Source organism: Pelodiscus sinensis, chromosome 2 (assembly GCF_049634645.1).
Source record: "Pelodiscus sinensis isolate JC-2024 chromosome 2, ASM4963464v1, whole genome shotgun sequence".
In the NCBI taxonomy this organism is placed as follows: domain Eukaryota; kingdom Metazoa; phylum Chordata; order Testudines; family Trionychidae; genus Pelodiscus; species Pelodiscus sinensis.
Window position 1 is genome coordinate 20,399,730 of NC_134712.1, and position 26,749 is coordinate 20,426,478.

General features: G+C 41.6%; 1 long non-coding RNA gene across 1 annotated transcript in view; it reads left to right on the forward strand.

The window, feature by feature from the left end:
* The first annotated feature begins 7,601 nt into the window (after nucleotides 1-7,601).
* Nucleotides 7,602-26,749, forward strand: part of LOC142826949 (uncharacterized) — a 30,497-nt gene continuing 11,349 nt past the window's right edge. Inside the window, exon 1 of the long non-coding RNA XR_012901235.1 lies at nucleotides 7,602-7,646. This is a non-coding gene — a long non-coding RNA (uncharacterized LOC142826949). The remainder of the gene's footprint in view (nucleotides 7,647-26,749) is intronic.

The window sequence follows — 26,749 nt, forward strand, 5'->3', positions numbered from 1 at the left end:
GCCACAGAGCTTCATGGCTCCCATTTCCAGACAAGGGCTGGGAATGATGAACAACAGCCAATGAGACTTTCCAAAAGGGAGCTCATGGAACACTTTGAGAAACACTGGATTAGAGTATATATTTTACAAAATCATCCAATCTTCATTTAAAAATTGCTAGCGGTAGAAAATCCTCTACAACTCTTGGTAAATTGTTCCAAAGATTAGCTTTCCATTTAGCTTTCTTCTAATCTTCTAAAACTTCCCCAGTCTTCCAAGAGCTATTGAAAATTAACATTCTAGGTGAATCAACACTGCAGCAATCAAGCCACCAGTAGTTGATTTAGTGAGTCTAGTAAAGACCCACTAAATCTACCACTGATGACTCTGCTATCAACTCTGGTACAGGCAGTCCCCGGGTTACGTACAAGATAGGGACTGTAGGTTTGTTCTTAAGTTGAATTTGTATGTAAGTCGGAACTGGCGTCCAGATTCAGCCGCTGTTGAAACTGACCAGCAGCGGCTGAATCGGACATGCCTGGGGCAGAGCAGCTGGGGTGCTGCTGGGTTGGTCCCGCAGCGCCGCTCCTCGGCGCTACTGGACCATCCCGGCAGCACCCCAGCTGCTCTGCCCCAGGTGTCCCCAAGTCAGCCTCTGCTGAAAATGACCAGTGGCTGACTCCAGGAAGCCCGAGGCAGAGCTGCTCTGCCCCGGGCTTCCTGGAATCAGCCGCTGATTAGTTTCAACAGCGGCTGAATCTGGACGCCTGGGACAGAGCAGCTGGGGCTGCTGGGTAGGTCCAGGCAGTGCCGCACGTCGGTGCTGCGGGGACCAACCCGGCAGCACCCCAGCTGCTCTACCCCAGGTGTCCCCAAGTCAGCCGCTGCTGAAACTGATCAGCGGCTGATTCCAGGAAGCCCAGGGCAGAGCAGCTCTGCCTCGGGCTTCCTGTAGTCAGCCGCTGATCAGTTTCAGCAGCAGCTGACTTGGAGACTCCTGGGACACAGCAGCTGGGGTGCTGCTGGGTTGGTCCAGTAGTGCCGCACCTAGGCGCTGTGGGACCAACCCGGTAGCCCCCCAGATGCTCTACCCCAGGCATCGGCGAGAAAAGCCTGGTCTGCTGGAGGGGGGGGCGCACTAGCTGCGCTCCCCCCAGCAGACCAGAGAGACGTGGAGCGGCTTTTCTCACTGCGGAGGACGCGGGCGGCGGGACTGTGGTGCGTCTCTGCGGTCCCTCCGCCCGCGTCCTCCGCGGCGAGAAAAGCCGCTCCGCGTCTCCCTGGTCTGCTGGGGGGGCCGCTAGCTCCGCGTCTCCCTAGTCTGCTGGAGAGAAACACCCCCATCGCCGCCAGAGGCGGCGTCAGTGGGGGAGGCCCCCCCCCGGTTCATAACTAGGGGTCCGACTTAAGTTGGACTGACGTAACCCGGGGACTGCCTGTACTCCAGAAGAATGAGATTAGCAAGGGTAGTCAACAGGAGAGTTTTTTTTCTGTCAACACCCCACTGTGTGAACCCAGTGGTAAATAGATCAAAGTTACATCAATGAGTTATGCTAACAAATTGTGTAGCTTAGATCACATGGTCCTTGTAGTGTAGGCCTTCCCTTAGTGAGTTTCTTGGTCAGAGTTTCTAAAACTGGGCTAAAGGCTAAAGGCTCGGAAATGTGAGGAGCAAATGGTATTATAAATTGTGTACTCTTACATAAGTATATGTCACGGAGCTAGTTGACAGATAACCAATAAAATTGTATTGTCTGGTTTCAGATATTTTCTAGTGAGACATTTGATCACATAATCACAAGATTACTACATCTGATTCCCATAAAATCACTTAATATGATTGTCAGTTACTGTACAAGAGCAGAATCTGACTCAAAGGCTGAGGCGTGCTAGCAATGCTGCTTGATGATGGTGGTATAGAACATGCTGTCATTGGCTTCTGAGTTTCATGAACATTAAGGTCACTCTGGAATTTTTTGGTTTTAAAAATCTTTTGTATTAATATCAGCAACAAGCCAAATCCGTGCACCATTTGTTCAGTGTTGGGTGCAACTGGTAGAGCAAAGGTAGCGTTGTCACCTGTATGCTTCCCTGATCTTTGGTGAGTGGCAGTGAATAGTCCAAAGTCATATGGTAAGCCAGTGGCAGAGCTGGGAAGGGAAAAGCTCATGTAAATGGGAGAGACTCTGACTGTTCTATAAAGTTCTAAAAACCTATAGAATTTGACAGAATTATTTCCTTGCTATAGAATTTTACAGGCTGGTGTAAAGATTATAATTCTGTGTTAAAATTGATAGATTTTAGAATAATTTCTATAGAATTACTTTTGTTTTCACCCCTGTTAAATTCTGTGGGACATTTCCATATGGCCAGAACCCAGGTCTTCTGATTACCAGTGCCATCTTCTACTCAACCATGCTGACAGCTCAAAGGGAAAAAAACAACCAATATCACTTCAATGTTCCTTGTAGGTTTCACATCCAGTGATGACCCTAACCTTGTGAGGTGTTATTGGATCGCAGGACAAGTTGTTATGACTACAGAACAAAACCAAGCCAGTGCTCCGAAAAAACACTCAAAAATAATTATGGTCACATCTACACAGTAAAATGCAGGCAAAAATATATCTCTATCCATTTGGAAAGTTGGAAACGTTCTTATAGATTTGTTTCCCTTTTCTGTAAGAAAGACTTTTCTTCAGCTTATTTCAGATGTTAATGAAATCTATATAGCAAGCAACTATAAGCCATAAATCATATAACCATTGCACTTTGGGGATTTTCTTAAGCATGTCTTTGTGTACCAAAGAATGTTGCTATATGGCCAGCAATCACTTGGGCATCAAAAGCGATAGTGGCATGATCAAATGCTTGAGATAAAATGAATATCCAGCCAGACCATCTTAAAGACCTAGCCACAGATTAATCCTTGTGGTGCTCGATCTGGAAGGAGACCACGTTTCTTTGGGGTTTGTCATCATGATGGCATTTTAATTCAATGCTGAGTGAAATCAGTGTGAGTTGTGCATCGTGTAGGAGGACCTCAGCAACTAATAGGCTGCGTCTAGACTGGCATGATTTTCCGGAAATGTTTTAACGGAAAAGTTTTCCGTTAAAAGCATTTTTGGAACAGAGCGTCTAGATTGGCACGGATGCTTTTCCGCAAAAGCCATTTTTGTGATCGGGGCTTTTTTGCGGAAAACAAATCTGAGCTGTCTACACTGACCCTTTTGCGCAAAAGGGACTTTTGCCTGAACGGGAGCAGCATAGTATTTCCGCAAGAAGCACTGATTTCTTACAGTAGGAAGTCAGTGCTTTTGCGGAAATTCAAGCGGACAGTATAGACAGCTGGCAAGTTTTTCCGGAAAAGCGGCTGATTTTCCGGAAAAACTGGCCAGTCTAGACACAGCCATAGACTCAGGCCTACCAATAGGTTGGTTGCTATGTGGAATTCCATGGGAACTTCACATTTACTACACTGCTGGGGGTGTTATGTACCACAAATTGCATTCAACAATCCTGCGTCACGCTGTTGTGCCTCTGGTCAAATTGGCTTCATGGTTTCAGCCTTGTGAATGAGTTTCTCTCTGAAGATGTTCTCCCTGGAGCTTATTTTCTCACTGAAGGACACTAGTACAATCTGAGGTGGGCATTAGGGGTAAAATCTTAGCGCCAATGAAATTAATGGGCGTTTTGCCATTGATTTCAGTGGAGCCAGGATTTTGCCTTGTGTCACTAACAGCTAATACACATTTTCAGAAATCCTAGATGAAAGGTCACTATCAGGGCTTTACTTATTTTGCTACTTTTTCGTAGAGAAGACTATAGGCCCAATCCTCAGATGGTATAAGTGGACATAAAGTAGGAATTCACTGCAATATCTGTGTAACTAAGAGAGAATACTCTCTGGTCAATTATTTTGGAGTACAGGTGGAACCTCTCTAATTTGGCACTCTCTGGCCCAGTAACATCCATGGTCTGGCATGATGTTAGTTAGCTGGATGTTCACTAATCATGGGTGTGGCCAAGTTTCCTGAAGTCCCATAAAGTTTGTTTACAGTCATGAGTCCTGTCTTTCAGTGTTCTGTGGTGTTATTTAGCTCTAACTTACTCTTAAATGTCTTCTAGGAGCATTTAAGTGGAAGTGTTGCTAATGCTGCTAGACAATATTGACCTTCTGTGGTTTGGCAAATTCTCTGGTTTGGCATCAGTCAGGTAATGAGGATGCTGGTCTAGAGAGATTCAATCTGTATTACTAATAAAGTAATCTTTGCAATCTCCTTTTTCTATTGATCAAATCCTCCATTAGCTCTCTGAATCCTATTCCGCAAACTAGTCACATCCATAACAACAGGGAAATGTCCCAGTAATTAAATTGTTATGGCAACTAAAAAAGATTATGTCAAATTTGATATCTGTGCTTAGATTATTGTCTGCTGTAACTGATTATTTGTTTTTAAGCACAATGGAATATGGAGTGCAATATTCAAAGACATCCTGCCAATTTCTTTGCGTTTACTTTGACCAGTCCCCTTAGCAATATAATACTGTTTTCTTGGTAATGTTTCAGTTCACTAAGAAAATTTGGATCAGATGGTGTCAAGTTGGGCCTGCTGCTGCTGCTCCCATTGAAATTAATGGCAAAAGTATTATTGGTTTTTCTAGGAGTGTGGTTTGATTCACTGCTAGAAAGTAGATTAAAAAGATTTTTCTTTTTTAACGTTGTCTTCTCTTTTCTGTCCTCCTATGAGTCATAATATATCAGGCCATCAAATGTGTCACATCGCATCTTTTTCGTGCCAAGGATCATTGTGTGACAATAACAATGCCCTTGCTGCATCATCATGCAATTGTTGTTTTATTTTTACAGTGACCAAGTGTGCTAAGTACTTTTCAGTATAGACATTAAGACCTGGTCCCTGCCAAGTGCTTAATTTGTAATGAAAGAGGTGCCAGAACTCAAACAAATAGGTGCTGAGATTCAACCAATTTTTTTCCTTTCATAACTGACAGTGCAAGGGCTATGAACTGACAAGCCTGAGCATTGTCCCTGCCCCAAAGTGCTTACAGTCTAATTTTAGATGTGATGCAGTGAGTCGGGCTAATGAACAGCAGAATGGTCCATGAAGTGTGGAAGTACAAGAAGATCATATTTTCAAACAATAAGTCTGCGTTTTTGACACTGTGCTTATGTATGTGAGAGCAAAATGTGACCCCCAGAAGGGGGAGATAAATTGAAAGAGAATCTGAATCTTCAGTCCTCATCCAGACTGGTAATAAATGTTCAGTCTTTGGTACTTGACACCGAAAAGTCTCTGCATGGCTTAAGGAAAAACGTCTTGCAAAATTGCAGTGAAACAGGCAAGAGGAAACATTCCCCAGAAGTTCATAACTGAGCTCTGTGTTTTAAGAACTGTGGAGTCATTGCTGCTTGGATATTGAGGCCCTATCTCTCATGAATTTATCTTGGGACAAGGTGAGAAGTTCCAGTCCGACACTCCTGAGCTCCTGAGGGCTGCTCTTTCCAATGGAGGGTTCTACATTATAACACCTAGAAATGTGTTAAAACAAGTAAAAGATAAACTTACAATTTAATGTCTTGCAAACACTTGGGGCTTGTCTTCACTTACCTGGAGACTGATACGCCGGAGATCTATCTGTCAGGGTTCGATTTAACACCCCCACTACCTCTAATACTTGATTTATCAGGAAGTGAGGACACACTCTCGCAATTAAGTTTAAAGTTCAAAAGTGATTGAGCACTTAGCAAATGTCAGAGAAAGCTAAGCATGTTTGAAATCTGGCCCACTTTATTAAGATGCCTAAATATGGACTTTGCATTAGGAGTTAGGTGTGTAAATGCCTTTGAGGGTCTGGCCCATAGGGCTTGATCCTGGGAAGTCAATGATAAACATTCTTTAGAAAATAACTTTAGGTCCCTATTTTTGAAAATGATGATGCCCAAAATGGATTTAGGGCCCTATATATATAGGGATCCATCTTTGGGAATTTTGACTTTAATCTCTATTAAAATAAATCAAGACAAAGGACTAATATTTAATTTCAGACTCATTATAATTCTGCTTCTTGACACAAAGAGGTATTTGTATTATTAGATTCCATACATATACCTGAAGATCTTAGGATGAGAAATACATTCTAGACAAATGAAGCTTCATTTCCAATACAAATAAGTTACATTATTTTAACAATAGTGGATGTGCATAACTAAACCTGTTTCAGTTTTCTTGCTGTTTTCTATTGCCCGCTCTGTCTTATTTCATTTTTAAAGCAGAGTGGTGTAAAGCTAGTATAATAAAACTGGAATACAAATTATTCACATCAGAACCAAATCTGTTCTTTTAAAGTTAATGGAGGATTTTCTTTCAATATGAGTATCTTGTGACCTACAGAATTAATTATAAAACATTTGAGGCCAAATTAATGGAACAGATTTTCAGGCAATGTCAATTGGCAACACTTCATGGAAATCATTGAATCTATGCTTGGTGCACCAATTGAAAATCTGGTGTAGTACCTTAAAGCTAGCAAGACTGAAACCAGGGAACAATAAAAACTGGGGAAATAGTTGTTTACTGGGACCTTGCATAATAATCTGCATGCGGCAATGCCAGTGCAATGCTCCTGTATATATTTGCAGGATCCTATAGAAAAATCAGGCATAGGGGCTATTATATTTGTTTAAAAAATCTATTTTGTCAGTTTTCTGAAAGTCTTTCAAAGCTGGTTCCGTATTGTGGAAAACCACTGAAATTTCTCAGACTTGTTGCTTCTGTCTGTTTCATCATGTCTTCATTTTGAGATATCTGGATCGGGTCGTGGGGGAATGGAATCTTCATTGCCTTGTGCAATATGAGTGGCGATGAAATCCTGTTATTCTGATTTGACACCTGCTTTTCATTCTGCACTGGCACACAACAATAGATTAAGGCCTGTAGGATAGACTAGATGACCTCTTGAATTCCCATTCATTCCTACATTTCTGTTACTATAAATTGAGTTTAACCACTGCTGAAACACCTCCGAGAGAAGAACCATAATCTCAGAGCATGTTTCTTTAGGTAGAATAGTGGTTTAGGCAGTAGATCATAATGAAAGAATTTGAGATTGTCCCTCTTATCTTCCAAGCTGAAGTTCCCTTATACCAGTCTGTATTGACCAGACCCACTTCCTCAGATCCCACGAAAGCTCATCATCTAATAAACCATCTTGTTAGTCTTTAAAGTGCTACATTGTCCTGCATTTTGCTTCAGCTACCCCAGACTAACACGGCTACATTTCTATCACCAGTCTGTATTGGTGAGGGAACTGTCAACAGATCTAAGACATCAGTTCCCAAACTTTTTTTTGCAAACCACTTGAAAATTGCTGAGGTCTCAGATGAACATGTAATGACCTTTCCAAATGTATATATATAAACCCTTAATAATCAACCTTTTTGGGTCTACAAATAAAAGCACACAACTCATATTTTAATATAATTAATCTTTCCTTTCTAACAGGATGAGCATGTCTGTTTTTGCAAGCGAAGTTCAGGGAAGTGAGGTTAATGTTTGTCAGCTTTGGCCATAGGTCAGGTTCAGTATTCATTCTGCTTCTGAATTTGGACTTGAGGGTGGTAGGTAATGAAAATCCTGTGTTTTGCAGGTATGTAGTAGCAAATGGCATCAGAAATCAAACTGCCTTGTCTGCAAGTTCTGGATATTCTCTTGTTCTTTTAATCTAAAACTCAATTAGGGAATATTTAATTCCAGCCATAATGTTTCATTGCAAGAAAGCTTCAACAAGTATTCTTGTGCATTAGTGGACAAACCAGAGGGCAGCTCTTCTCACTTTTGAAAATATTATGCATCCAGTTGTTTGATTCAGCTTCTACTGGAAAGTTATCTTCAAAGTTTTGCTTATGAGCAAAAAGATGTTCTTCAATGCATTTATTTAATGAATGAATTAATTAATTTATTGTCAAGAATTGGTCTGGAATCTTAGAGGGTACTATCCACAGATTCCCTGAATGCAGCTTGCAAACCACTGGTGGTCTGCAGACCACAGCATGAGGAACCTCTGATCTAAGGTGAATTATAGGCAGTTTTTCACCCTCAACATAGTATTCTAGACCAATATCTTAATCTAAAATTGGAACTCTGTTCTCTTTCATATCAACACTTAGACATTTTAAAGTTTTACATGTCTCTCTCTCTACATTTGGGAAGGCTATTAAATATATAATAATACTCTATATTATTTTACCATGGGGTTGCTTTGCTATTCCTAAGTGAAATATATAGTGATATCAGTTTATGCATCATATTAGATACTCATATCTTAATGTTGGTGTTAGGATTATATCCTGAAATCTGTCAGTGATTATTGCATGCAATTTTCTGTTATGTTTTTAAATGTACCATAGTATCGGGGCTAAATAACCCTTTGAATGTTTTATGGAACCTCACATTGTATTTTGCAAACCTACCAAATCAGAGCAGATAAAAGGAATCAGATTTGCAGAGTATAAATTGGTGTCATTCCATTCTTTTCAATGGAGGTATGCTGGTTTACACCAGCTGAGAATGTGGCTGAAAGTGTAATGGTGCCTATTGTGTATTATGAACTATTATTTTACGCTGAAACAGTCTAACACAGCTATTTTTAATTCCAATTTCTTACTTGTAGGTTTTAAAACAGAGCTTGTTTCAAATATAAAGAAACCATAGAGTAAGATGTTAACAGATTGTTTTAAAAGACCTCTGGAAGGGAAACCGCATCAACTGATATGCTGCCCCAACAAAACTCAGCTGTATAGAAGTAACCAAGACACCTCTTTAAGGAAAGGGAATGGTCCTTTTGAAGGTCTCCTGCAAACAATGTGAATCTAAGGAAGGGCAAGATGTCTGATCTGCATGTTCAAGGAGATCTTGGTGCAAGCTTTCAGTTGATCCTAATTACATATAGAGAATTTTAATTATAAAATTGTTAACCCAAGATGGCCTTGATTTACGTAAATCAGGAATATTGCCTAAACTGTAGTAGTAAGAAATTAAGGCTATGTAATTAAGGAAACATCTACACTATAAGCTAAGAGTATAATTACCCTATTTGTGTACACACATGACTGGAGCATCCCACTAGAGTAAGTATTAACACCAGTAGCCCTGATAGAGGTAGCAGAGACACAGCTGAGCCCTGCTAAATACAAACATGCCTGAAACTGGTGGGTACATAGCCTAGCTTGTAGAGTAGATACAGCCTAAGGGTGTGCTCTTTCATTGGCCAAAAAGATGGAAAGCTGAAATTTGTAACTGTTGCAGTATCGCCTCTCTCCTCTTGAACTCTCTTTCTATGGCCATTAACTATCCTAAGTTCTGCAACCCAAAAAAACATTTCGCCTATAGAAGAAGACTCTGTAGGCAATTTCTACCACCATTATCCCCTGCATTTCCATATCAAAAGCTATGTACGGAACACATCCACCCCACTTAATTAGCTTTCTATAATTGACAGCTACTTCTTTGGCTGTTTATCTATCTATCTATCTATCTATCTATCTATCTATCTATCTATCTATCTATCTATCTATCTATCTATCTATCTATCTATCTATCTATCTATCTATCTATCTATCTTGGTTTCTCTTATTTCCACTCCAATTCATCTGATGTAGTGGGTTTTGTCCATGAAAGCTCATGATTCTATGCATTTTGGTTAGTTTCTAAGGTGACATAGGACCACTCTTTTTCTGTAGGCCTTTGAACTTCTAATTGAGATGCCCTAACTAGGTAGACTTCAGAAACCTGGCCTTCTCTGCTACTGAGACACTGGACATTGTTTTACCTCTTTGAGCAGGTTTGGGTGACAATCTAAAACTTTTTGAAAACACTTGGGTTGTGGAAAAAACAATCTTCCTCTAAAAACTATGTATTACATTGACTGATGGACCTGGAATAGGATACAAGGGTCCAGGTTTCTAGATGGGTGTTGTCATTAGCTTGTTAACTGAACAGCATAAGTCAGAAAAATACAGGTTCCCTTTCTTTAAGTATTGACCGGCATAGGGAAATGGAAGATATAGACACATATGCAACAATCTTGACCCTGTCACTTCAGATCAGATCCTGATCTGGTATAAATCATCGTAGTCCCATTGACTTTATCAGAGCTGTTTCAGTTTACATTAGGCAAAGCTTGCTTAAGAAATTTCCTTACTACAGGCTGTCCCTGGGTTACGTACAAGATAGGGACTGTAGGTTTGTTCTTAAGTTGAATCTGTATGTAAGTCGGAACTGGCGTCCAGATTCAGCTGCTGCTGAAACTGACCGCCAGTTCTGACTTACATACAGATTCAACTTAAGAACCCCAAGTTCCCAAGTCAGCTGCTGCTGAAACTGATCAGCGGCTGATTCCAGGAAGCCCGGGGCAGAGCAACTGTGCCTCGGGCTTCCTGTAGTCAGCGCTGGTCAGTTTCAGCAGCGGCTGACTTGGGGACGCCTGGGGCAGAGCAGCTCGGCGCTACTGGACCAACCCAGCAGCACCCCAGCTGCTCTGCCCCAGGCGTCCTGATTCAGCCACTGCTGAAACTGACCAGCAGCGGCTGAATCAGGACGCCTGGGGCAGAGCAGCTGGGGTGCTGCCAGGTTGGTCCAGTAGTGCCCAGAGCGGTGCTGCGGGACCAACCGGCAGCGCCCCAGCTGCTCTGCCCCAGGGTCCACAACAAAAGCCTGGTCTGCTGGGGGGGGGGGGGCACACTAGCTGCGCCCCCCCCCCCCCCAGCAGACCAGGGACACGGGGTGCCGCGCCTCTGAGGCTTTGCTCCGCGTAAGTCGGGGACTGCCTGTATTGTGTTAACATTTTCTCCCCACGGAGTAGATTTGTAATGAGTATCAATAGTTATTATTTGGTTTACTATTACTCTGACATGACAATACTCCTGGGTTTTCTTTTGGTTGATAATATTAATATTCCTGTTGTCCTAACAGTACCACTACTTTTGAATATGGAGATGAAAGAGGAGTTAAAAAGCATCCCATGCATAATATGAAGTAAACATAACTGATTAGATAACTTGTTTTGCAATTGAATAACATAAATAGCCCCCCCCCCACACCATATGGTTCCAATCAGTACTTTTTCCTTATGCCCTTTGCTTAATGTTCTTCTGGCTTCTTAACATCTTAAATTAAAAACATTACAGTATATTGTATAACCACAACATTGACATAAATTAATTCTCTTTTCTTTTTAATTAATGCCGTGAGTAATTGGGCTGATCCAAGAAGAAATGCTGGCAATCTTTAGCAGGTAGATTTCTGCTTAAACAAGAAGCATATTTCTCTTTGGTTAACTGATGGCAAAGGATACATTGGGATGGGAGAAACTGAAATATAGTTTACTTATAGGGTCTTACTAAAAGCCTGTTGTAGCCAATAGAACTCTTTCTGTTGATTTAGTGGACTTTAGTTCAGTCCCTTAGAAAGTGACTATTATGTTTTTAGTATCCTTTTTGGAGAAGTAAAGGTATGTTGTTTTCATTATCTTAAAAAATTTGGAGTGAATTTAGTACTTGTGAGAATGAATCATTCATCTACACTAGACACTGTGTGCCTATAGAGTCTATGCAGACTTCCAGGCTATGTCTAGACTGCACTGCTTTTCTGGGATATCAGAGGTATTCCAGAAAAACAATGCTGCATCCAAGGAGCACATCTGCTTTTTTGGAATTTTTTTTTCGAAAAAGTGGATGTGCTTTTGCCATCCCTGTAAACCTTGTCTTAAGAGAAATAAGGGATGTGTCAAAAGAGCACTTTTTTCTGAAATTTGGCGCTGTGTAGACGCACCAAATTTTGGAAAAGCCTCTTTTGCCAATAAAGCAGAAAAAATATGCAATTTTCATAGTGCATATTGTGTAGCTTTTTCTGACGTACCGTTGCAGTGCAGACCTACCACCACTCTCGGCCCTTCCTATGCACTCTGCTTCCATTGTATTATCTCCCAATTCTCTCCAGAGGATTGTTCCAACCTTTGTATTCATTCTGTGGTATGCATAATGCCATTTGTGATCTCCTTGTTGCTTCTTGGTTCAGTAAAATGGCGGGAGTCCTAGAGGCTTAAGGCCAAATACCCAGTGAAAATACCAAATGATGGTAACACAACAAGTTTTAACAAAGAAGGAATGATTTATTAAACTGAACAACTTGAAATGAGCAATTACCCAATATTTGCCACGAAACAATTGAACCACAACAATTTTTAAAACTTTACCTAAGTTACAGCTAAGTCAAATTTCAAAAACACATTTCAAAAACTGTTTCTTTAAACACACTGACAATAGCAAAAGTAAAAGTTACAACTGAGCAATATATTTTCTAACCTGTCTCTTTTAAGCCTCTTAAACAGTGAGGGTAAATTAAATACTTATGAACTCAGCAACAACAACAGCACAAAGATATACAAGGAATCAAGACATACAAGGAATCGGAGCATGCTCGAGATTTGTATACCCCTTTTTAGATTCGGCGGGTGGGAGGCGGCCTTTGGGTGATCAGTCCTAAACTAGACTCAGATTCTGTCTTCCAATATTTGGGAGCCCTCCCTGAGCTTAGGGCTCAGGGGGTTTTATATTATTGCCTATTACCATATTTGGTATTGTTTGTGCTCTGGGAGTGGCATGGTTGTGGTCTGGGTGCGGTGTGATGCCCATATATGGTGCTGGACTCTGACAAGCTCCATTTTATTGGTAGATAAGCCTTGTTGCTATCCATGTGACTGGTGAGGTTGCTGAGGTAGATCTCAGGCTATGTGGGCGAGGCCTGGCCAAGAGAACCCATACTTGACACTCCTAAGCTTGCATTGCCTCCTGATAGATTCTGACTGATTATTGACTCACATTTGATGCCTTTTCTTAAATGAGGCTGTAACATTTTGGATGCAGAATTGTTTCTTACCACGTGTTTGCACAGTGCCTAGTTTCAACTGTGACTGAGGTCTTCTGGAGCTATTGTAATGCCTATGAGAATACTAGTTTACACAATAAAATCAGGAGTTTGAGAATTGCACGTGGGTTATTGGCCATACATTGGTCTTGACCACCTGCAGCACTCCCATTGACTTCAACTCCCAAGCCTACCTACAGTGTTATTGCAGCACACGTAGAAGCACCTGACCTAGTTCTGATATAGCTAAAGCAAAGCTAGCTTGAGTCCCAACAGCAGAGAAGCTCTTGCAACACAGGGGGTTGCATGGGCTAGCCCTTGCCACCTGGCACTCTGGACACCTACTTGGTCAGTCATTGCCCATGCTGCTGTGGCTTCGCTTCTATTGGTAGTTAGGCTAGCTAGATTAAAGCTAGCTTGGTATGGTTACACCAAGGGTGCCATTTTTAGAGGATGTTTGTGTGTGTGGGAGGGCTACAGCTGCACGCACTGGGACAGATCTGTTTGCTCATAAAACAGATACACAGATGGACCAATTTGCTCCTTGCAGTTCTAGGCACACAGATAAACAATACCCCCACCTCAGCTAGCTTTCACTGGGTCTAAATTCTCCAGCATAGGATGCAATAAGAGCCGGTCTTAGGGGCAGGCGAGCCGGGTGATCACCTGGGGCCTCCATTTTCAAGGGGCCACCAACAGAGCCAGTCTTAGGGGCAGGCTGTGACCGTATTTTGGCTCGACCTCCTGAATCCTCCTCCCAGGTTACTCCCCGACCCCCTCCCCCCCTTTTTTTTACTTGACAAATTTTTGTCCGGTATTTTTTTTTAAACCATCTGGCAACCCTATGGGTGAGCTGGGTGGTTGTCTGGGGCCACCAACTGGTTAGGACTGGCCCTGGATGCAATACACCAATGTATCAGATGGACTTCCACTATGCCACCTAGATAAGCCTCCCACTAAGTCATGTTGCTAATCTATTGATTAGTGTTCTATAAATTTGCAAGAATATTGTAACAAAATGATGCAAACTACTGATGAATGCTCACACATTAGCTTCCTGTGATAAATATTTCTCATCTCACCATTCTTATGGAAAATATGTGTTTACTTTGACATTTATGGAAAACCACAACCCTTGTTTCTAGATGATGAATGCATAGCTTCAGCGTTCCATTATCTTAAGAATGTGAGTAAATCAAATACTATCTTATTGGGTTTTTTGTTTGCTCAACAATTAATGTGAAAGCTAAGGCATTTTTATAGATTATTTTATTGCTGGGTGGATATACGCCTTTCCTTTTTCGCTCGTTGCTTTATTTATGGTTGTTAGTCCAAAGTTTTCAAAAGTCAGGTAAAAAATTATTTTTTTATATTGTCTTCTTCAGTTCTCAGGGTATGTTTATACTGTAATGGGGACTAGAGCATGTGTAGACAAAGGGTGCCATTTTGGAAGGGTAGGGGTGGGGTGGGGCTATAGCTGTGCATACAGGAACACTGCTTGTTCTTCTTCCCCTTGCATCTCACTACCGGGATGTCGGAATAAGTCACCCATTATTTCGAAATCCATTTAGAAATAACAGGCTGCTTCAATAGCTATTTTGGGATACTTCTGTTATCCCGAAATAGCTCCGCAGTGTAGACTTACCCTTAAGTAGGAGCCCAGAGTGCCAGATGGCTAGGGCTATCCCATGCCATCCCCCGTATTGCAGGGGCTTCCCTGCTGCTGGTATTCAAACTAGCTTTGCGTTAGCTACTTCAGTCCTTGCTCAGGTGTGTCTGCATGTGCTACAATAACAGTTTTTGTCCACAGTGCAGACTTACCTTAAGTGTTGGATTTTCAAATGCATTTCAAATGAAGTGAGTTAGGTGCCTAACTCCTATTGGCTTGCAATGATAATTAGGTGCCAACCTCACACAGGCATTTCTGAAAATCCCACCTAAGTACTTTGTTGTCTTATTCACTAAAGCTCCAAGGATGTTCATCTCAAGTATCTTGGGACTGATTTTGTTAGTGTAGAATCTTCCACTCAGGAGGAAAGGAGCCACTGCTTTGTGTAAAGACAAATTCTTGAAAAGGAGCATTGAGCATGAACACAGACAAAGCCCCCTTCACAGTCCTGTCAAAATCCATCTGAACATGTCCAAACTATAGCTTGTCATGGTATCAGCTCTGAATGAATTCATTTCAGGGCTGAATAGTAGCTTTGGCACAAGCCCCAGGTAATGGGCAGTGTATAATTGCTTTGCTCCAGGAGCAGAATTTTGCTCAGCGTGATCAAAGAGGTCTTCTAACCATGCCATTCTTAAACACTTCCACTGAAAATAATGAGCCCATTCAGTAGTAGGGGAGTGAATGTGAGAGAGATATTCACCTGCTTACATGAGGTATTCCCAAGGGCCTCAGGCAAAACACTTGATTGCAGGCATTCTGGTTCAAAGCTGGCTTTATGTTTTCGTTCTTTGTTTGCGTGTTGGAGGTGTTGCATCCTGTCTTTTGGTGGTTTCTGTATTGTGAGCTCTCAATTATTTCGTTAAAACATCTGAGCTTATTTGCCCTCCTGTCATATGTGCTAAATATAAGTGAAGAAACAAACGGAACACAGCAAAGTAAATAAAGACCAGGAAGTGTGAGACAGACCTGTCAAGATGTTTGGTATTCCCACATGTTTCATATTACAGACCAGCAGGCTAGCGCTCCCCACCACACAGGTGGAAATATGAGTGTGTGAAGGCCACTGAACACTGACTATTTACACTGTGTCAGATTATAGTAAGATTTGTGATAGCGCTGTAATGAGCCACTGTGAAATATGGTGAGGCTTTCAATGTCCTTCAACACTTCTCTAGCTGGGCAACCATTTGCATAGTTGGCTTCAGGCTCAAAACTACTTACGATATTTCTGCTCTCCTGAAGGTACATGCTTAATTTGGATTTGCTAATATGGTTTAAAATAGCAGTTCAAACCCAGGCTGCCAAATAAGTTTTAACTAGAGCTGCTAAGTCTCATTAGAAGCTGAACTGTGGTGTCTCCACTGCTATTTTTACCCGAGTAAGCTACCCTGAGTGAAGACTACACTTTTTTTTCAGTGTAGACATATCCTGAGAGAGCTAGTATTTACACTGTCTCCTACAAGATGAAATACATCAGAAGCAACTAAAATAAAGATGTCTGACTAATGATAACTCTCTGAACCTGGCTCTTACTATGGAACTCTCAAAGTGCAAGACTGTGACTAGATGGGACAAGTCAGCATTGTCTTGAGGATTGGCACCTGAGAGAACGATAAAGTGAGAAGGAAGGTAGAAAGGAAAGATCTCGGAAGGCAACACGGAGTGGGTGAGATCTTCCCCAGAGCCAACGGCTGCTGTTAAGAGATCAAGGATGCCACAGAGGTTGGTCTAGAGCAGACAGTCAAGATTTATGTCCAAATGAATGGTGGCTGTTGGGTTCATATATTACTGCTAAAAATAAGGCTGTATGTGTGAAATGGTTACATCTCAAGGGCCTGATCCAAGATCCATTGAAATCAATGGGACCTAATTTTAGTGGGCTTAGCATCAAGCTTTAAAAAAGAGTAAGAATAGGAATAGCTTGATATCAGTGCTGAGAAAATGCCTGAGGGTATGTCTACACAGCAGTTATTTCCAAAATAGCTACCCCACGTCTTTTGAATGTGTCCACTATTTTGAAATATAGCGGACGTGGTATTTCACCATTCCTATAAACCTCTTTGCATGAGAAGTAAGGGATGGCTTGAAATAGTGCTGTATTTATAAATAGATTTGAAATAAGATACACAATTTTCATAGTGCAGATTGCATATCTTATTTCGAGTTTTGGGTGCTGTGTAGACGTACCCTTACTGAATAACTATGTGGTATTATTTGCCATCTTGTTCTTCTATTCCCTCCCTAATATTGTCTGTTTTCACTTTGCTTCTCTCAAGCTGAAAATAGGAGCTACGTCTAGACTGGCATGATTTTCCGCAAATGCTTTTAATGGAAAAGTTTTTCCATTAAAAGCATTTGCGGAAAAGAGCATCTAGATTGGCATGGACGATTTTCCGCAAAAGCACTTTTTGCGGAAAAGTGTCCGTGCCAATCTAGACGTGGTTTTGCGCAAGAAAGCCCCGATTGCCATTTTCACGATTGGGGCTTTTTTGCGCAAAACAATGCCGCGTTGTCTACACTGGCCCTCTTGCTCAAAAGCATTTGTGCAAGTGGGCTTTTGCCCGAATGGGAGCAGCATAGCATTTCCGCAAGAACACCAACAATCTTACATGAGATCGTCTGTGTTCTTGCGGAAATTCAAGCGGCCAGTGTAGACAGCTGCTTTTGTGGAAAAACTTGCTAGTCTAGACGCAGCCAGAGTGTTTGCTCTTCTGGGCAGAATTCAGTCTCAACTTGTTTTGAAAAGGAGCTTAAAGTTAGGCATCGAAATCCATAGTGTAGCCTGATTTCTAGAGATGCAGTGCATCTAAAGCTTGCACTGAAGTCAACAAGATGTTCTCAGCACCTGGCAGGACTGGACCTTTAATGAAGACTCCAGAATTGTTTAAAGAAGACTTCAGACTATGAAGATTGACATGGTCATTTGACACTGGAATGAGCTTCAGAGTTAATAACAGAAGCTTCAAATATGAGGAAGAGTCAGACAGGGACAGAGGTTTCATGATTCTCCTTCATTTAGCATATAATAGTTTGAGAAATATCTCTAATATAGGACTATGCAAAAGCCCCTCCATTTGGGCCTTGTGATTTTTTTATGAACCTCTTTATCAGGTTTGTTTGGCTTAGCTTCATGCCTTCAAATTCTGTTCTGAGTTGTTCAAATCCCCAAATGCAGAATGACAAGCGATGAGTTCACTTGGTTTCATTTTATGACTTGTGGGTTTTGTAACTAAATCTGACTGCTGAAGCATGCTGGTTTGGAGGAAAAATCTTTTATTATTATTTGCATTCCAGTTGTGTCTATAGGCAGTAATATAAATCGAAGTTCTGCTTTCTAGTACACACTATGGTAAGAGCCAGTCCCTGCCCTGAGAAGTTTACAATCTAAGGAGGCAAGACAGATAAAGGAAGCATTGCCACCATTTTACAGATGGGAAATCAAGGTGCACAGAGATGAAGTGACTAACCCAAGGTCACTGTAGCAAAACTGGGACTGGAAAATAAGAGTTCAAGAGGGGTAATCTAATGTCTTACCTAGAATGCTATCCTTCCTTCCTTTTGCCATTCCTTGTCACTGGAAAACAGTCACAGTAGGATGATTCATTGACGCGTTCATGTGAACCATATCAGGCTTTGCTATCTGGCCAAAAACCTGAAATCAGAACATGGCCATTATTTAAAAGAAATAAATTTCAGGCCCTTGTGATGCATTCTCCATGTACAACTTGGGGAAAGGAAAACAGAAAAAATTGTTATGCAGAATACCAATTGTTATACAGAAGGCAATAAAAAATTACTGAGGAGGGCTTACTGTTGGCATAACATTACTGAAGATTTCATACGGTGTAGATAATATAAAGAATGCACTTACATTTGTCTTGCACCCTACAGTAGTGACAGGAAAATGAAGGGTATCTTTCAAGAAATGTTCACAGGGATTGCCTTTGGTTTGTTGCTGCTCATCTTCTGCTGTGGTGCATTTTTTCCCCATTCATTTGGGCAATGTGTGTGGTACATACCATTTACATTACATTAGCTATACATTGCTAGAGTCATAGTTGGTTGGTGAACTACTTGGGAGATGATTACATACTCTTCATGGGTATTCCTGATAATATGTTGCTTAAAGATTTCACAGGAAAAGCAAACCTCTATTGTGTGTTTCTACAAATGTGCTTGTCTTTATAGAACCACTATTGCTTTTCATGTAAAAGTGACCAGAAAAAAATGGATTTGTGACTTTTTAATTTTTCTGTGAAATCCAGGGAAAGGCAACAAACAAACAAACAAACCCTCCCCCCTTGTTCTTTCGATTCTTTTTTATATTAAAGGTTTGGATCCTGCCTGACTTGTTTTTGCTGGAGAAGTCTATATATGACTGGAGAACTGGTAGGTTTATGACTTCAAAGTATCTAGGAAGTACAACTAGATTCAGAGGGAAAGCAATTTTTATTGAATATTTAAAAACCTTTGTTTTCTGTTTAGTTTTGTTAATACCTATTGCATTGCAAGACGGAATATTGATAACAATACCTAACTCTTATATTGTGGTTTTCATCAGCAGAGCTCAAACTGACAAAGTCAGTATCATTATTTCTATTTTACAGATGAGGAAACTGAGGCCAGGGAGACAAGTGACTTTTTCAAAGTCATACTACAGGTTAGTATATCTGGGAAGAGAACTGAAGTCTAGTCCTAGTTCAGTACTTTAGCTACTAGCCATACTTGCTTCCAGGTAGCGGCAGATTATTTTTTTAATTTTAGGGTTGGAGGTGAGGAAGACAGGCAGAGGAACTCATTTTGATTAAAATTGTTAGACAAGATGTGTCTTTTTCCAAAAGCCAAAAGTAAGGAACAGTGTGTAATTGAACCACCTTTTTGGGAGGGAGCCATTAATTTTTTAAAGAAATAAGAGCATCGGATTTCCTAACCTGTTGTTCTAACTACCAGGTAATCAAGCCAACTGTGTACCGGAAAGAAGCATCAACAAGTAGCAATTCTGGGCTTCTCAGAAATTGCACATTGTCATAATAACAGCAAACTCCTCAGCTGAGTGCCTTACAAACACTTTGCTATCATTTCCCTCTGCAAGCACCCATGACTCTTACAGTATGTGCCTACAGCTGGTATTTATACCTTTGTAATTTCCTGTTACTTTTATGATACAAATGCTTTGATGCCAAAAACCTTTAATAAAAAAGTTAACCATTGTTACAATAATTAAGAAAACCTAAAGCTTACGTGTAACCCATGTGATGGAATGAGGTATGTGAGATGAATCCCTACATGTTTTCCCTAGAAAGCAATTTCCACTTTGCTACACTACAGTAGCCAGTACCCCATGAAGTGTGGGAAAACATCTGCCCTACAGTATGTCGTAAATTTCATGACAGAATATAAATTTTGCTGGTCCAAACATTTAAATTAAATACATTGGTCTTTCCTGACTTCATGAAAAATGATTCTTTCCCCTTCATTAAAGAGTATGTGAAATCCCAACTGTGGAGGAAGCATAATGATAGAGGTATACAATATATGGTGGTTGGCTGGGGCTCAAACCCAAAGAAAGCTAACACTCATCTGAAAGCCAGCATTAGAGATGATCAGGCAGGCTCATCTTTGGTAAGTTGATCATGCCTCATAAAAGATGTACTGTAGTCCTAGCAGTCCTGATGCTAAAGAAACCCTGTGCAGTGGTACAAGATGTAATTAAATTACTTTCCCAACTAACCATTTGTTTGATTTGCTTTTACAAGGACTTTTGGTTACATCAGTAGTTACGTCAGATGCATCCTGGTATTTGTGATTCCCTATTCTATTTTACTCTAAAATCCACATGGACTTTTCAAGTGCTTCAGCACAAAACTCTTGAAGAGGAGCAGTGATCTCCTGGAAACAAATGAAATGCTTTAGGTCCCAGACCTGAAATGTGCTCCCTAGATTGGTCTCCTGAGTCATGTGTAATTTGCATGGTCCGATCTTAGATTGTAAGCTCCTTGCAACAGTAAACATATTCTCCTTAGTAGTTAGAGTGCGCCAACAGTGCTCCATTAAAAAAAATAGAGAATGGATTAGATGTTGCTGAGAAAGTTTTATGAAGGGATTTAGGGCCATATGTTGTCCATGGTCCACATGTACATATGATAGACAACGGAGTTACTCCTGATTTACACACCACAGCAAAGAGCAGGATTCTGTCCTGTGACTTCTGTGTGTGAGGTCTGATCATCTAGACCAGTTAGTCTGAAATACATTGAAGTAGGTCAATATTTTGGGCATGTATGGTACTGAGTTGCAAACTTTTTGCTTTGATGTGGACACAACAGCAAAGTGAGAATGGACACAATCATGGAATTAAGTAGCAGGTCACAACTTTTATTAAATTTTAACACAGAAGAGGGGTGCTACCAGGTGTTTAGCAGGCAATCAATTGATCCCATTGTGGGAGTTACAGGGCTTCTTTCCATATAACCCATAATGCAAGGTAGACCCTTCTCAGTCTGCTTCTCAGGACTCAGCTCTCTCTAATTCCTACCGTCTGGGGGCTTCAGGGACATGGCAGCTGCTTTTGGGAGCCACCTAAGTTAAGCATTGCCCAAAGCCTGCACCCTGAACCTCCTCCAACACTCCAACCCCCTGCCCAGTTCTAAGTCCCCTCCCAGAGTCCACTTCCCACACCTCCCATATGTCAAACCCCTTGGCCCCAAACCAGAGCCCCCTTCCACACTCTGAACCCCTCATTCCAAGCTCTATCTCAGAGCCTATACTCCTAGCTGGAGCCCCTATCTCCTTTTGCATCCCAACCCTTTGCCCCTAGCTGGATTCTCACCCCCACTTCCACAGTCTAGTCTCTTGCCCCAGCCCAATGAAAATGAGCAAGTGAGCGAGGATGGGGGAAAATGAGAGAGAGTGGGAGGGATGGAGTGAGAAGCGGTGGGGCCTCCAGGCAGGGGCAGGGCAAGGGTGTTTGGCTTTCTGCAATCACAAAGTTGGCAATGCTGGCAAGGGCCTGTTCACACTGCCATAGGTATCAACTTGCTCACTCACTCTAAAAGCACCAGAGATGGCAAGAGAGCTCCCTCAGAATAATTTTCTTTGCCTCTTTGGGTATGTCTACACTACCCCGCTAGTTCGAACTAGTGGGGATAATGTAGTCATCCGCAGTTGCAAATGAAGCCCGGGATTTGAATTTCCCGGGCTTCATTTGCATGAAGCCGGCCGGCGCCATTTTTAAATGCCGGCTAGTTTGGACCCCGTGCCGCGCGGCTACACGCGGCACGGACTAGCTAGTTTGGATTAGGCTTCTAATCCGAACTAGCTGTACACCTCGTTCCATGTGTAGCTGTACACCTCGTTCCTCGTTCCACGTGCCGCGTGTTGCCTAATCCAAACTAGCTAGTCCGTGCCGCGTGTAGCCTCGCGGCACGGGGTCCGAACTAGCCGGCATTTAAAAATGGCGCCGGCCGGCTTCATGCAAATGAAGCCCGGGAAATTCAAATCCCGGGCTTCTTTTGCAACTGCGGATGACTACATTATCCCCACTAGTTTGAACTAGCGGGGTAGTGTAGACATACCCTTTGAGAGCCTGAATCCGTGACCTGATTCATTCCAACTTCTCTGTAGGAAACCTAAAAATGCCTTGACCTGTGTCCAGTTTAATGCCCAGAAGCATCCAAATTTTGGAAGGGCCTTTTTTTTTTCTGGCCAAAGGGGACTCTGAGGAACTCAGCTAGGTTCTGGAACATGTACTCACAGTTACCTGTGCCTAGCCTTCCTGTCGATAAGAAGTCATCACTGTGAGACTGGCCAGCCTCATGCATAGCCCCTGGAATGCACAGGAAGCAACTGGAATGTAGACCTGATGCCACATTCTGCCAGTGATGCCTTAGGGTCACGCTCCTTCACGATGGCTACCACAGAATCAAATGAGAAATATCTCATTGTACACACTTTTGGGGTCGATGTGCTCATTGGCTGATGATCCCAGGTGTAGGATAGGTGATGGCTCAGCCTGTATTCCCTCTTTCCCTTCTTTGGCACTACACCCAGGAGAGAGAAGCACAATTCTGCTGGCCACTCTCCGTGCTTGCTACCTGTGTGGTGAACTCTGCTAAATTCTATCAATTCTGGCAGGACTCCTTTCCTTGGAAAGGAAAAATGGTTTGCAGCGATGGTGTCAGAGTAGGACTCCAGGAAATCTAGGTTTGATTCCTGTCTCTGCTGCCGAATTCCTTCATGACCAGGAGCAAGTCGCTTAGATCCAGATCCTCGAAGGGACTGAGATGCTTACTTCACAAGGGTGATTTGAGGCTCAGGTCCCCAGCAGTATTTAACCTAAATACATTTGCGAATATGGGTCTTATTGTTTAGGCCCTGATCCAGCATTCAGATCTCTGCAGGCAGATGTTAATTGCCCACCACAGGACTTCCCCTGGGCATAGCATCTGCCCATGTGGAATCCCACTGACCTCAGTAGGGCTCCATATGAGAGAGAAGATCCCGCTGCACTGATTCTACAGACAGGTGAGTGGTGCTATCGTGAATCTGAGCAAGACAGCACTTCCCAGGCACTGCCCTTTAAAATAATTAAATTATGATGACAACACTGCTCACGCAGATTGTGAATAGGGACACAAATTCACACTTCCAGATATGTAGCTCATAATACCCAGTTTGGAATGTAAAGTAGTCTTATTATTTCTGTCTTGTCTATATAAGCATTTTGAGTCAAGAACTTTGTTTTACTATGTGTATGGCCAGTGTCTGGCACAACAGAGCCCTAAACTCGTATGGCACCTCCAAGCACTATTGAAATTCAAATAATTACTAATGTACACAGGCAGAGTAAGCATTTTACCATGTCAAAAATAATTCTGCAGAACTTTCTGTTTTTTGAAAAGAAGTCAGAGCATGCACTTTTCTCAGTAAGCAGGTTTGTCTTTCTAGTACCTCTGCATAGACAAAGATAAAGGGGAATTAAGTAGTCTTGTACTTTTTATTAAGTATGGATTAATTCCTTTTGAATGTTATATTTGTGTTTGAAAACTGGATAGTTTTTCATGAGGAAAAAAAAGATGATTGGAGAGAATTACTGGAGTCTTCAAAAGGCTGCCAGCAAATGTATACCATTGGTGCTCCCAGTGGGTGGGAGCACCAAATAATGTTTGATTCTGAACGCTGACATTCAGGGACTGTATTTGGATGGCTGCACCATGTTGATTTTGCCTTTATTTTTCTTGCACTGTAACCTGACTTTGGTTCAGGAAGAGGAAATCCATGGTCTTAATTGAAGCCAATCAGTGAGAGGTCATGGGGTAATACTTAACAGACAGAAATAGGGGAGAGGAAAATGAGGATAAGGTAAGGGCTTCACTTGCATCAAACAGTCTGTTGGGCTTTGGAGATGAAATGCACCTGGAAAGAAAATGCATTTGGACTCCAAATATACACATCACTTGGGAGTTATAAAACTAAATAGAGTTTGTTTAGATTATATGCTTCCCATTTCTCTTGTGACTTGTACAGCAGTAACCTCTGCTTGAGGGGGTTAGATTGCTTATTGCAAATGTTCAGGTGTTTATTATAGTGGCGCCCACAAGAGCAACTGTGGGGAGAGCAGTGTCAATGTTTCCATTATAAACCAGAACAGGAGTTATGTGGTTTCAGCTGTTAAAAAGCTTGCATTTAAATGAAATAGTGCTAGCTAATATCCAATAATGTGGTTTGCTTCCTCTGGATATTTTTTTATAGATTCAAGTAAAATCGCAGGGATGCTTTATTAAGATTTAACAGCAGCTACTGACCAGCTGCAGTATTACATTTGCATTTGAATATTCAGGTCCTGATTCTATTTTCACTGACACTATGTGGGTACGTCTAAACTACATAGCTCCGTCGACGGAGCCATGTAGATTTGTTGTTTTGGCAAAGTCAAATGAAGCCGCGATTTAAATGATCGCAGCTTCATTTAAATTTACATGGCTGCCGCGCTGAGCTGACAAACAGCTGATTAGCTGTTTGTCCGCTCAGCGCGCTAGTCTGGACGCTCCCCTGCCGACATCAAAGCCCTTTGTCGGCAGTCCTGGTAAACCTCATCCCACGAGGAATAACGGGGCTGCTGACAAAGGGCTTTGATGTTGGCAGGGGAGCGTCCAGACTAGCGCGCTGAGCGGACAAACAGCTGCTCAGCTGTTTGTCGGCTCAGCGCGGCAGCCATGTAAATTTAAATGAAGCCGCGATCATTTAAATCGCGGCTTCATTTGACTTTGCCTATGTGTCTAATCTACATGCCTCTGACGACAGAGGCATGTAGTCTAGACACAGCCTAAATGATTAGTTATAGTAACAGGATTATGAAATAAGAGCCCCACTTTGCTGGGCACCATAGATAAATGGAGTGGAATACAATCCCTGACCTGTCATGCAGCTTAAAGTCTAAATAAAGGCAAGGGGGGGGGGGGGGAGAAAGAAATTATTATTATTATTATTAGTGGTAGTAGCAGTAGCAGCTGATTAAGACAAACAAGTGGGGTACAAGTGGGGAAAAGCTCTTATTGCGTGGTGTTTTGGGGAAGCAATTTCATGGCCAAGTGGGGAACAAAGGTCTTATCCAACAACTTTCCTTCGTCATAACTTACATGGGTGTTTCTACTTCTGGAATCTGATATTTACTATGTGCAGGCCTGTGCCATTGAATTTAAACATGGTGTTTCAGCCCATCCATGCCAAAGAATCTGATCAAGGGAAACCAACGAAACACCACTATTAAAATGAGTAGTATCATTCTGACAGAGAAAGTGAAATTTAAGCCACTTGTGGGATGTGTATTTTATTACATACATTCATAATTCCAGTCCTTGGATTTGAGCAAGCCTTTGAATAAATGGTATAAAATGAATGCTTTTATAACTTAAACAAAAACCAAGCCTTTGTCTGAACTTAACTATGAACATCCATTCATTTTGTTAACAGCAAAACAGAAATGGAGGGTATTTCCGACCCTTCCTGTGGATGCATATGTTTTAACAGAAAGCCCAAATTATACATATAGACAATAAAGCTGTCTCACGGTCCTCAATAAATAGCTCTCAATGAAGCCTCCATAAAGAAGAATCAGTTTTAAATAGCAAGTATTTAGAATCAAAGAAAACTATTTTAAAATGGCATCAGTGGATAAACAAAAGAAATGTGCTGAGCCCAGCATAACTAACTTCATTATATGTCCAAGGCCACCACACTAATAGGGCAAAGTCCTTCTTTTCTTCCCCACAACTGGTAAGGAATTTCAGATTCAGCATTTTATCCCGGGCAGTACAGACTTTGTGGCATCTTAGCTAAACTGTCTGCACATCATGATTAATAATATAATGTGTGGGTAAAACCATGAGACCATTTAAAAGAAAATCAGCCAAATTTTTTGAATAGACACCTACAGAGTTATTTTATAACTCTAAAATATTTGGACTAGCTGGTTTTTAAGAGTTGAATCGGGAGCCCAACGTGCAGAATTGGTCCCTCAAGGATAGAATCCAAAGTCCAATGAAGTCAATGCAAAGACTCCCATGGACTTTAGTATCTATGTCCATTACCAATCCTGTGATGCATCCCAGAACTATCATCTTACCAATGAAAAATTAAGGCTAATTTCCATTAAACATAAATTCAACTTTATTGTTATAGCTGTGTGTATTCCTCCTGCACCAACAGCTTTGCTATAAGTTTCATCTTCAGTTTATTCCAACAGTGAATGCTCACTGATTGATCAGTGCTTGGCTTCCATCATTATGTTTATTCAAAGACAATACATAAAAAACTAATCTAATTCGTGAGTTGATTTTTGAAAACTATAGGACTTGCATAGCTTGGAGACCGGTGTGCCTTTCTAGTCACAGAACATGAACTGCATAAGCTTCATGCCTTTGCTGAGATTGCCAACAAAGGTGTCGAATGTGGTGAAGTATTTTGTGGAGTGGACATGTGACCACTTACTGAAAATAGACTAGTGAAGAGCACCATGCATGGTAATGACTTTCAGTTACTACTGTTCTATATTGGATTTACTGAGCTGTGTTGGGTATGAACAGGCTGTGCATCTGACTTTCAGAAGTGCTGTGCTCCAAAATCTTCGGATGAAGCCAATGAAAATGGCAAGTACT